Raw genomic sequence first — 13,191 nt, 5'->3', positions numbered from 1 at the left:
TTNNCCTACTTAAGCCTCAGCAATGGCGGGCGCCCCTCCCCCAGCCTCGCTGCTGCCTTGAGGTTAGATCGCAGGCTGCTGTGCTAGCAATGAGGGCGTCTCCGTGGACGTGGGACCCTCGCGGCCAGGTGCGGGATATAATCTCCTGTTGTGCCCGTTTGCTTAAAGCGCAGTATTGGGGTGGGAGTTATCCGATTTTCCAGGTGTTGTGTGTCTTATTTCCCCTGGCTAGGAAAACGGATTCCCTTCCCCCTTGCCCTTCCATGGTGAGGCGATGCCTCACCCTGCTTCAGCTCTCACTGGTCGGGCTGCAGCAGCTGACCAGCACTGATTGTCCGGCACTCCCTAGTGAGATGAACCCAGTACCTCAGTTGAAAATGCAGAAATCACCGGTCTTCTGTGTTGCTCGCGCTGGGAGTTGGAGACTGGAGCTGTTCCTATTCGGTCATCTTGCTCCGCCCCCCTTAATTTCCTTTCTTTTAGATATATATCCAGTGGTGGGATTGTTGGATCATATGGTAGTTCCTTTTGTAGGTTTTTGAGGAATCTCCATATCGTTTTCCATAGTGGCTGGGCTAATTTGCATTCCCGCAAACAACATATGAGCGTTTCTCTTTCTCTGCCCGCTTGCCAGTATCTATTTTCTGTCTTTTCAAACTTTTCATTTTTAATTATTGTGTGTATTTATTTAGGAGGTACATGTAATGATTTGATACAGGCATGCAATGTGTAATAATCACATCGGGGTAACTGGGGTATCCATCGCATCAAGCGTTTCTCATTTCTCTGTGTTATTTTCTGTCTTTTTTGTAATAGCCATTTTAACTGGGGTGAGATGATATCTTATTCTGGGTTTGATTTCCATTTCTCTGATGATTAGTGATGATGAACAGTTCTTCATAAACCAGTAGTTATATGAGCAGTTTTCGTATACTGGAATCAACAGGTATATGAAAAAAATGAAAAAAATGTGTTTCTTTTGAAAGAAAACATAGAAATATTTATTCAGATCTTTTGTCCTTTTAAAAATCAGATTATTTGTTTCACTTTTGAGATGTTACATTTCCTTATATATTCTTGTTATTAATCTCTTGTTGAATCAATAGTTTGCAAAAATTTTCTCCCATTCTGTAGGCTGTCTTTTCACTTTGTTGATTTAATTTCCCATTTTTTACCAGCAGTTTATGAGTATTTAATAGCAAACTAATTAGCATATTATTTTTCTTAAAATGTTTCCCAAACTGTTATGTGAAAATGACATTTCATTGTTTTAACTTGCAATGTTTACATAGATATTGAAGTTCAGTTTTTATATTTTTTTCACATATTTGTTAACATTATTTTTCTGTGAGTGGTACACATAGTGCTTATTTTAAGTTGTGTCTCAGAGGCTCTTGTATTGCGTTTGTACATCTTTTTATTTAAAACTGAAATATAGATACACAAGAGAACCTACATGAAATGAAGATAGAACTTAATTTATCTTAAATTATCTTAAATTAATTTAATTTAACTTAAATTATCATCAGGCAAATTTATCTTAAATTATCTTAAATTAACTTAATTTAACTTAAATTATCATCAGGCAAAAACTCTTGCATAACTATGACCGAGGTGAAGAAACAGAACTCTCTAGTTCTTGTCACTCAGAAGTCACTCCATGTCCTCCATCCCAGTCACAATCACCTTCTGTCAAAAAGTGACCAATATCCTGTGCGTGCCCAGTATCTAACTCTGCCATGCCTAACAGAAATTGCATGCTCCCAGGCTAAAAGATAAATGATTATATCAAAAGCTGTACCATGCTGGGAGATGTTGGAGCATCAGTCCAGCTAGTATGGAGAGACCACACCAAGTGTCTTGGACATTTAGTTGAGATGACGAAAAGGCCACTGTGTGAAAGTCAAAATTATGCCCTGGCATAAGAGTCATGGGTTAAGATTAAATAAAAAAGTACCCTCTCACCCTAACAAAGAAAAAATACCAAGCCTGACAAGACCCGGAATATGTGAAAATTTAACCACCAGAAATAAGGTGAATACCCTTTAAAAGAGAATGCATAATTCATACTCACAGCAATGTATCATATACAATGAACACTGTACAATCAGGAATTACTAGGTATACCAAAAAAGATAAACACAGTGAATAAGGAAAACTGCCAGACAGTAAAGACATACCCCTTAAATTTATACAAATAAAGAAACAAAAAAGAAAGCACAAATATGACCCAAATATTGAAAGTATTGGTAAAATAAATTAAAACACCTATTGCAAATATATTCTGATACCTAAAGGAAACTATGGTCATGCTGTAAACAGATAAATATTCTTAGCAAATAAAAACAATTCATAAAAAAGAACTGAATGATAATTTTAGAACCAAGAGTATAATATCTGAAATAAAAATTTCCCAGGATGGGTTTAAAAGATTTAACATAGTATATAAAAGGAACAGAAAATTTGGAGACAGATCAACAAAAAGCATCCAGTCTAAAGAACAGATAGAAAAAAAGGAACAGAGCATCAGTGACTATTTCATCAATATCAAGCTCTGTAACAGAATTAAATTTTCAGAAGAAGAAAAGATGCAGAAAGGTCCATGTGGATAGCCACCAACAGCCAGTACAAACTTGCCTTCTATCTATGTGAGTGAGCCATCTTGAAAATGAATCCTCCAATCCTAGTCAAGCCACATAAACAGACATGGTGTGAGTAGAGACCAGCAGCCCCTGCTTGAGCCCTGCCAAAATTTCAGATTCTTGAGCAAAACAAATGATAGTTGTTGTGTAAAGCCAAAGAAGAAGGAAGAAGAGGAGGGAATAGAACAAAAAATAATAATTTTAAAGAAATAATGGCCAAAAAATTTCAAAATTTTATAAATAACATAAATAGAGGCCAATATATCAGCTAACCTTAAGCAGAATAAGTACAAAGAAAACAATGTCTAGCTATCATAGTCAAACTTTTGAAAATCAGACATTAAGAGAACATTTTGACAGAGGATAGTCACATGTATATATGATTTAAATGATTACTGACTTCTAACTAGAAACAACAGGGACCAGAAGACAATGAGCCAACACTTTAAGGTAAGGAAAGAAAAAAAGAATCAACCCAGAATTCTATGTCCAAGGAAAATAGCCTTCATAAAATAATAATGAAATGAAGATATCTTCATATAAATTAAAACTCAGAATTTCTAGCAGAACTACACTACTCAACATGTAAGATAAAATTATTTATCCTGAAGAGAAATCTCCCTAGAGAGAAACTTAAATTTAGAGGAAAGAATAAATAGTATTGGAAATAGTAAATCTGTGGTAAACATAAGGATTATGTAATTTTTGTTACCTCTGTTAATATCTTTAACATACATATGACTGCTTAAAACAGTAATTATAATATTGTACTTCAGGATGTATAACATGTATAGATGGGATGTAGATTAATATCATAGCCCAAAAGATAGAAGGCAAACAAAACTTTGTTGTTGCAAGGTTTTTACATTTAACATAAAATAGTAAAAGTTAATTCTAAATAGATGTGACAGGGTATGTATATTGTAATCCCTAGAGCAACCTCTAAAAAATGCAAAGAAACCATAAACAGTCAACAAAAGAAAAAGAAACCAAAAAATATTTGACTAACCCAAAAGACATCAGGAAAGAAGGAACAGAGATTAAAACATATGGAATAAATACAAAACTAAAAGGAAATTGATAGACTTAAATTTAAGTAAACATCAATAATTGTATTAAATTTTCACAGACTACACATACCAATTAAAAGACAGAGATTGCCAAACTGGGTAAACAAGCAAAATCCAACTATATGCAGTCTATAAGAGATGTTCTTTAAATATAAAGAAACCAATAAAGTAAAAGGATGAAAAATGATAGCTCATGCATACAAGTTATATAAGCATAAAAAACTGAAATGAGGATATAAATAGCTGAAAAGATAGGCTTCACGACAAGAAGTATTATCAGAAGTAAGGAGGAACCTTTCATTAACTTAAAAGAACCTACTCATCAAGGCAACAAAACAGTCTTAAACGTGTAAACAACTAATAACAGAATTAGAAAATATGGGAAACAAAAATGACAGAACTAAATAGTGAAAATGTAAATATCCGTAGCCATAATTGCAGTTTTTAATATTTTCTTACAGTAATTCATAGAATAACTAGACAAAAAATAAGAAGGGATATAGAAGATCTGAACACCACCATCAACCTTACTGACTTGTCTTAGCTCATTTTGTGTTGGTGTAACGGAATACCAGAAATCATTAAGAAAAGAAATTTATTTCTCACAGGTTTGGAGGGTGAGAAGTGCAATATCAAGCTGCTGGCCTCAGGTGAGGGCCTTTCTACTTCTTCATCTCATGGCAGAAGATGAAAGGATCAGCGAGGGAGAGAAAGCAAGAGAGCAAGAGAGGGCAAAACTCACCCTCACAATAACAAACCCATTCCCTCAAAAGTGACATTAATCGTTATAATCATGCCCTCATGGCCTAATTGCCTCTTAAAGATCCCATCTCTCAAAACTATTGCATTGGGGACTGAGTTCCCAACACACGAACTTTGGGCGACATGTTCAATCCATAGCAGGACCCTGCCCTCCAAAAATACAGAGGTATTTTCAAGTGCACATAGAAAATTTATGGAGGTAGACAACATGCTTCGCCATAAAACAGCAGCCTCTAGAAGCTGAGAAAGTCAAGAAAAAGGATTCTTCGTTAGGACTCCTAGTATGAACACAGCCCTGCCAAACTTTTAGCCCAGTGAGACCCATTATCGACTTCCAACCACCAGAACTATAAATAATAAATTTGAGTTGTTTTAAGCTACTAAGGTTTGGTACTTCGTTTTAGCAACAATAAAAAACACATGCTTAACCTCTACAACGAATATTAAACATAAAAATAGAGTTCTCCTGGCTGTGGCAGGGAGTGGGGAGGCAAAGTTTTCTGTCCAATCACTGCAGTGGTTCACTAAGAAGCATGGCAAAAGCCTGGAAAGATTTTGTCAGTATGGTACATCTAGGCTCACAGTACCATAATCAGCCTTCCAGAAAGATTCCCCAAGCATTGCAACAAGTAAGCAGAAACATATGAAATAAAAATAGTCAAGCTAACAAAAAAAATGAGAGTATCCTTTTCTACATCTGAGTTTTTAAATTGAAATTAAGTAGATGTTTCCTGATTTTATACCATCAATATTTTCTTATCATATAGTGGATACACACAGAAAAATTACTGTAGGTAATTCCTTACAGTATAAATCAGTTTTTGAAATAAAATCACAATTTAAATGAATAAAAAAAAATTCCTTCACAAAATATCCCTAAATTGACTTTGGGATATAGACCACTAATTTTGCTTGAAACAAGATGCAATCATGCTTCCAATGATAAATCATTTTACAATTCTAGTTACATCTTGATTGTTTTCTCTAGATATTCCCAAATTCTGCACATCACACTAGCTGAGAAAATCAGAAATAAATGTTACTTTAATGAGTAATATATTTAATGAGTGTCTTAGTCCATTTAGGCTGCTATAACAACATACCTTTGACTGGTAATTTATAATCAGAATTTATTGCTTACACTTCTGGAGACTGGGAAGTCCAAGATCAAGGCACCAGCAGATGTGGTATCCTGTAAGGGCCTGTTCCTTATAGATATCACTTTCTTTCTGCATCCTCACATGGCAGAAGAGGGGAGGCTCCCGAAGGCCCTTTTTATAAGGCACTAATCCTATTACCTAAATGGCTCCAGTGTTGTAACTGATCATCTTTTCTCACTTTCTGTCTCTAAAATAATAGACCTTTATTATTTTTATGGGTGTCAACAATATCATTAAACATGGACTCTTTAAATTAAAACTTTAAACATAAGATTAAAATGTATTTTAATGTCTAATATTTAAATAAAACAAATTATGTTGTTATTTTTAAACACCTTTATTTGAGGTACAACATATATACCAAAATATTTAACAATTTCAAGTGTACAATTCAGTGAATTTTAGTAATGCCACAGAGCTATGCAACTATCCTCACAATTTTAGGATATTTTCATTTCTCCAAAAGGATCCTCATGTCTATTTTACTTGCCTTGGCATCCGTTTTGAAAATCACTTGAATGTAAATGTAAGGATTTATTTCTGAATTCCTGATTATAGTTCATTGATATATCTACCTTCAGGCAAATGCCACATGGTTTTAATTACAATAGCTTTGTAGTAAGCTTTGAAATCAGTGTGAGTTCTCCAACTGTGTTCTTCATTTCAAGATTGTTTTGGCTATTTTGTATCCCTTTGCAATCCCATGTGAATTTTCAGATCAACTTGTCAATTTTTGCAAAAAAAAAAGCAGTTGAGATTTTTGATGGGATTGTATTGAATTTGTAGATCAATAGATCAATTTGGGAGTATTATCATCTTAATATTAAGTCTTCCAATTCATGAACTATAAATAATTGTTAATTCATTCAGATCTTACTCCAAATTCCAATTCTAAAAATTTCTGTTCCCTGTCCCTGTGCCCCAGTTGTGTCCTTATGAGTATTTCCTGATAGCCACAAGAAACTAGTACTGGTTGTTGCTGCTAGGAAAACACCTAGGTGGCTTTGAGACAGATAGGGAAGAGGACTAATATAGTTTGAATTTGTGTCCCCACCCAAATCTCATGTTGAATTGTAATCCCCAATGGAGGAGGGGCCTGGTGGGAGGTGATTGAATCATGGGGTGGACTTCCCCTTGCTGTTCTCATAATAGTGAGTTCTCATGAGATCTCACTTAAAAGTTTAAAAGTGTGTGGCACATACCTTTCCCTCCTCCTGCTCTGGCCATGTAAGATTTTCCTCCTTCCTCTTTGCCTTCTACCATAATTATAAGTTTCCTGAGGCCTCCCCAGCCAGGCTTCCTATAAAGTCTACAGAACGATGAGCCAATTATATCACTTTTCTTTATAAATTACACAGTTTCAGGTTTTTCTTCACTGCAGTGTGACAATGGATTAATACAGAAAATTGGTACCAGGAGTAAGGTATAACTATAAAGATACCTGAAAACATGGAAGCAGGTTTGGAACAGGCTAATAGGCAGAGGTTGGAACAGTTTGGAGGACTCAGAAAAAGACAAAGATGAAGGAAGTTTGGAACTTTCTAGAGACTTTTTGAATTATTGTGACCAAAATGCTGACAGTGATATGTATAGTGAAGTCCAGGCTGATGTGGTCTCCGAGATGAGGAACTTGTTGGGAGCTAGAGTAAAAGTCACTCTTGTTATGCTTTAGCAGAGAGACTGGCAGCAGTGTGCCTCTGCTCCAGGGACCTGTCAAACTTTGAACTTGAGAGTGATGATTTAGGGTATCTGACAGAAGAAATTTCTAAGCAGTAAAGTGTTCAAGATTTGGTCTGGCCGTTTCTAACAGCATATGGTCATATGCATGTGAAGAGAGATGATCTGAATCTGGAACTTATATTTAAAAGGGAAGCAGAGCATAAAAGTTTAGAAAATTGCAGCCTCTTCTTCAGGTGGAAGAAGAGAAAAATCCATTTTCTGGAGAGGAATTCAAACCAGTGGCAGAAATTTGCATAAGTAAAGAGGAGTGCAATGTTAATAGCCAAGACAATGGGGAAAATGTATCAAAGGCATTTCAGAGACCTTCACAGCAGCCCCTCCCATTCACAGGCCTGGAGGCATAGGAGGAAAGAATGGTTTCATGGGCCAGGCCCAGGCCCCTGCTCCCCTGTGCAACCTCGAGACACTGATCTCTGCATCCCAGACATGTCAGCTCCAGCTGTGGCTAAAAGGGCCCCAGATATGTCTCAGGCTTCTGCTTCAGATGGTGTAAGCCATAAACATTAGTGGCTTCCATGTGGTATTAAGCCTGTGTGTGCCCAGTGGGCAATTGTTGAGGCTTTGGAACCTCTGCCTAAATTTCAGAGGATATGTGGAAATGCCTGGATATCCAGACAGAAGTCTGCTACAGGGGCAGAGTGCTCATGGAGAACCTCTACTAAGGCAGCATGGAGGGAAAGTGTGGCATTGGAACCCCCACACAGAGTCTCCAGTGGGGCACTGCCTAGTGGAGCTGTGAGCAGAAGGCCACTGTCCTCCAGACCCCAGAATGGTAGATCCTCTGATGGCTTGCATAGTGCACCTGGAAAAGCCACAGGCACTCACTACCAGTTGTGAAAGCAGCTGCAGGGGCTGTGCTCTGCAGAGCCACAAGGGTGTAGTTGTCCAGGGTTTTGGAAGCCCACCCCTTGCATCAATGTGGCCTGGAGGTGAGACATGAAGTCAAAGGAAATTATTTTGGACCTTTAAGATTTAATGACTGCCCTGCTCGGTTTTGGACTTGCATGGGGCCTGAAGCCCCTTTGTTTTGGCTAATTTTTCCCTTTTGAGACAGTAGTATTTAGCCAATGCCTGTACCCTCATTGTATCTTGGAAGTAACTAACTTGTTTTTTATTTTACAGGTTCATATGGAGAAGGGACTTGCCTTGTCTCAGATGAGACTTTGGATTGTGAACTTTTGAGTTAATGTTGGAATGAGTTAAGACTTAGGGGATCATTGAGAAAGGTTGATTGTATTTTGCCATGTGAGAAGGACATGAGATTTGATAGGGGCCAGGGGCAGAATGATATGGTTTGAATCTGTGTGACTCCCCAAATCTCATGTCAAATTGTAATCCTCAGTGTTGGAGGAGGGGGCTGGTGGGAGGTTACTGGATCATGGGGTGGACTTCCCCTTGCTGTTCTTGTCATAGTGAGTTCTCATGAAATCTGGTTGTTTAAAAGTGTGTGGCACCTCCCCCACCCTCTTCCTCCTGTTTCAGCCATGTTTGAGAGATGCCTCCTTCCTCTTCTGCCATGATTGAAACTTTCCTGAGGCCTCCCCAGCCATGTTTCCTGTACAGCCTGTGGAACCATGAGCCAATTAAACCTCTTTTCTTTATAAAATGCCCAGTTTCAGGTATTTCTTGATGGCAATGTGAGAATTGACTAATATAAGGACTTATATTTTACTTTCTACCCTTTTGCACCTTTTGGATTTTATACACTGTACATGTATAAATTATTTAAAAATGAAATTTACTAAAATTTGCTCCCAGTTTTATGAGGTGCAATAAGATGCACAGACATGAATGTGTTAGATGGGTCATATTTGTGTAATTAATTCCTGTTCTGCCTTTACACTTCTCTAAATATTGCCTCACGTTTTTAGTGAAAATCCCCAGTTCTTGTCAACTTGGGAGAAAGATTTCAGGCAAGAGATGATTTAAGGATAACAGAAAGCTTTATTGAAAGGAAATAGGGAGAAAAGGGCTTGTTGTGGGACAAAATAAGTATTCTCCCAGACAAGCGTGGGCTGATCCTGCAGGAAAACAACTTCGAGGGTCCTGCTCTGTGAGTTTTAACACGTAGGGCTCCCTTTCAAGTTCCCACTTCTGTCTTAAGTAAGTCTCCACTTTTTCCTTTGTCTACTTTTCCTTCTTCTGCTTTAAGTCTCCACTTTTTTTCCCGCCCATGCTGATGGGATTCTTCATTATGTTGGTTAATACCCATGCACAAATTGGTGATCAATATAAATCTTGCTTAATGGCATTCCTGCTCATTACTGTCACTCCAGGAAGGTTGTATAGCAGTCAAATGTCTATCTGTTGCACTTGAATATTTCTTAGGAATGTCCTCCTTTGCTGTCATCTGTACTTGTGGCAGCAGTGTACCTCTTAGGAATGTCCCCTTTTGCCCTCTTTCTGTCCTTATCAGCATGTACCTAGTGACATTCTGACATTTTCACTGCAGAGTGAATGATTACTGGGGCATCTTAAAAGGAATACCAGGGCATTTCTTTCTGCCTAGGTACTTCATCTCCTTCTTGGCCACCCCCTCCAGCATTAGAGATGCTATTGCTATGAAAATTTTGGGTAGTCCTTTGGGTCTGAGACTTCTCAGACTTTTCTTTTCTTAAGTGGTCCCCCTCCTGCTCATGTCTGGCTATCTGCATACTCTAACAACATCAGGCTATCTCATATCTATTTCTTACCACCTCTCCAATTTCTCTTCTTTATCCTGATACACAATTTAGTCTGTTTTTGGCTCTCATTCTCCTCCATATTTTAGTCAGCTATTGATCAGTTTGCTTTCTTCTGGATTCAACCAGGTACTTATAAGCAAGTATAGACTGCTCTCTCTTCCCTTTTCCTTTCCTGGCTACCTTCTACTTCCTGCTTCACCCTAATATAATCTATAGTACCACAATTTTATCTTTCTTTTGTAGGGTAAGATTTTTTTTTTTTTTACCTACTTTTAGGTATTTTACTTTTATCTTACTTTTGTACTCTTTCTTATCCTAGAAAGGCTGTATTTCAGACACTTTCTTACTCTCTTTGAACCATCAACTTAGATTTCCTAATTTCTTACCTATGTGTCTTGAATCTTGTACTTATTTTTGCTAATATATATTTTAAGTAGGTAGTCATACAATATACTCTCTGTAAAGTGGATTTTATTTCAAAACTTGTAAGTATTAAAATACAAAATAAAATAACCCATGTATTAAATCAATATTTATTAACAAAATGATAGTGAGTTAAGATACAGTACCTATGAGAATAAAACACACAAAAATACTTATTTTCAATTATAAAGATAATTTTTTAAAACTTGCACAGATTTAGAGGTACAAGTGGCTTTTAGTTTCATGGATGAATTTGATAGCAGTGAAGTCTAGGCTTTTAGTGTACCCATCACCTGAATAGTGTACATTGTATCCAAATACGTAATTCAGTTATATAGGTAATTTAAACAAAGTATTTCAAGCAACATACCAAAGATAATTAAACAAATATTTAAAGAATGACTCTAGTCATTCTTTTTAATAAAGTTATTATTTTTTATTACGATGTGATTTATATTTGTTGTGAACAAATCCTATCATTACAAAGCATATAAAAGTTAGTCTACTTGTTATCTCAATCTCTACAGGTCACTTTACATTTTTTTTCCTACAGATGTGTTAAAATATATTAGTTAGAAGATGCTTCTATATGACTAATGGTGACTTAATGATTTAAAACCTTTTATTATTTCACATAATCAAGAAGTCTGAAGATCATTGATCCCAGGGTTGGTGGGATGGCTGAGGGCTGTAGGACCCAGCTCCCTTCCCCCTGCTACTCTTTAGCTGTTGGCTGTTTTCCCAGAAAGTTTCTTGTCTTACGGTTATAAGATGGCTGCCACAACCCCAAGTGCCACATCCTGATACAAGGGTTTTGCAGGCAGTAGGAAATGACTGCATAAAGAAAAGATACTTCCTTTCATTAAGGAGAAAAATGATTCCACAATCTTCTCTACCCCTCCGTCAGACCTGACTCCTTCGGCAAATTTGTGCCAAGAAAGCTGAGAAAGTGAGTATGTGGCATATTGGAATGATGATGGAAATGACGTGAATATAGTTGGCCAATTATGATTTTTTTCAGAGTTCTAGGGAAATTGTTTCTGCAAAATAATTGTGATTCTTTTTTATTATAAAATGAGGAGAAAGGATATTGAGTAGGCTGCTAGTAGCAACTGCCTACACACATTGTATCAGTGTGTGTGTATAAAGACTTAGGTTTGCCTTTAAGTAATTCAGACCCACAGTAGCACTCATTTAAACAGAAGGATTGGCCTCTCCCCTACAAAAGTTCAGAGCAGGTAGGACAAAGAATCAGTTTCCTTCTAGATTTCCCCTTTGCCACCTAGAAAATGGGCTTTTTCTCCTTGGTTCGAAACGGTGATCAGCACATGTAAATTCCAAGTGGTGGAATGAGAAAGGGACAAGGTCAAAAAGGTTCAAAAGGGCCTGCACTGGCTGTCATTTAAGTAAGGTTCCTTGAAGCTACTCTGAAACATTCTGCTTCTATTCCATTGTCTGGAATAGACATGTGGCCATGCCCAGCTGTGAGGGAGCTTGAGAAATGCTCCTTTTATGACCAATAGCTATATGTTTAGGTAAAAATTAGTGCCTGTGAGAACAGGAGCCCTAAAGACTGAAAGTAAAATGGATTACAGAGGATTGTTAGTAGTCTCTACTATTTATGGGCATAAAGGATATTCAATGTTGCCATTATTGTAAAAAGAGCATCATTCTGAAAGTATTTATTTGTATCTTCTTTTATTTAAAGGAATATTTTAGGTTAAGGCATGTGCAAGTTGTGGGGAGCCACACCTTTCAGTTGTTTAATTTATCCCTACATTTTTTCCAATCTAGTATTTTTATCAGGACTAAAGCAAACGTTACTGAATGGCACTGAATTTTCCTATTGTAGACATTTTGAAAACATTTTGGTAGATGTCTTTTGGGCATGACTTGAAATCTTAAACATTTCCAAAAGATATGAAGAACTGAAAGATTTCTCAAGGGTCTTAGTCCACACTATTCAGGTCTTTTATTCTATGTGCAAGATATAAAGCTGTGTAAGAAATCCTGTCACCACAGGGTAAACCATTAAATAGATGGTTCTTTTTCTTTTCTGAACTTTTCTTTCTGTATTTTTTCTGAATGTTTACCAGATACTAGATATTAGGATTTTATTGAACAGATTTGTGTGTGAAAAGAAAAGCCATAGCAATCTCTTTTATGTGTACTTTTTGAAATTGCTTCTGCACAGATTAAATCTTATATCCAAGCTTAGAAGTAAAAAGCAAGCTAGTCATATAATTGTTCTTCATCTGGCCTGGTTATAGCCTGCTGCAGGAATCTCATTCAAATATGGACGCTTCAATATTTCTAGCACAAAATAAAAGTCTATCTTTTTTGTTCACCTAAATAATACCATGTCAGTGTATCTTTATTAGTTCTGGCTTTGTGAAATGAAGTTTCAAAATCTACTAAGTATTCTCTAATTCAAATAATTGCTCTAGTAGAAGGAAACAAGACAACTGTTTTCTTATTTAAAGATCGTATAATCTGTTTTCAATGTTTCTTTCATTGCTGCATTGGTGGAATGCTTGCATTTAAGAGATAAATGAGTCCAATTTTATAACTTCTGTCTGCCAGTCATTCCTCACAGTGGTGCTGGTGACCAGCTGTCTGAGAATCTACTATTAAGGGTTGCATTCTGCATGCCACATGATGTCTTCTTCCTAATACCGTGTAGCTCTACAATATTCTTTATGAAGTCCCT

The sequence above is a fragment of the Rhinopithecus bieti genome, unplaced genomic scaffold, assembly GCF_001698545.2.
Source record: "Rhinopithecus bieti isolate Rb0 unplaced genomic scaffold, ASM169854v2 scaffold_9690, whole genome shotgun sequence".
Lineage (NCBI taxonomy): Eukaryota > Metazoa > Chordata > Mammalia > Primates > Cercopithecidae > Rhinopithecus > Rhinopithecus bieti.
Note: the sequence above shows the minus strand (reverse complement) of the source record.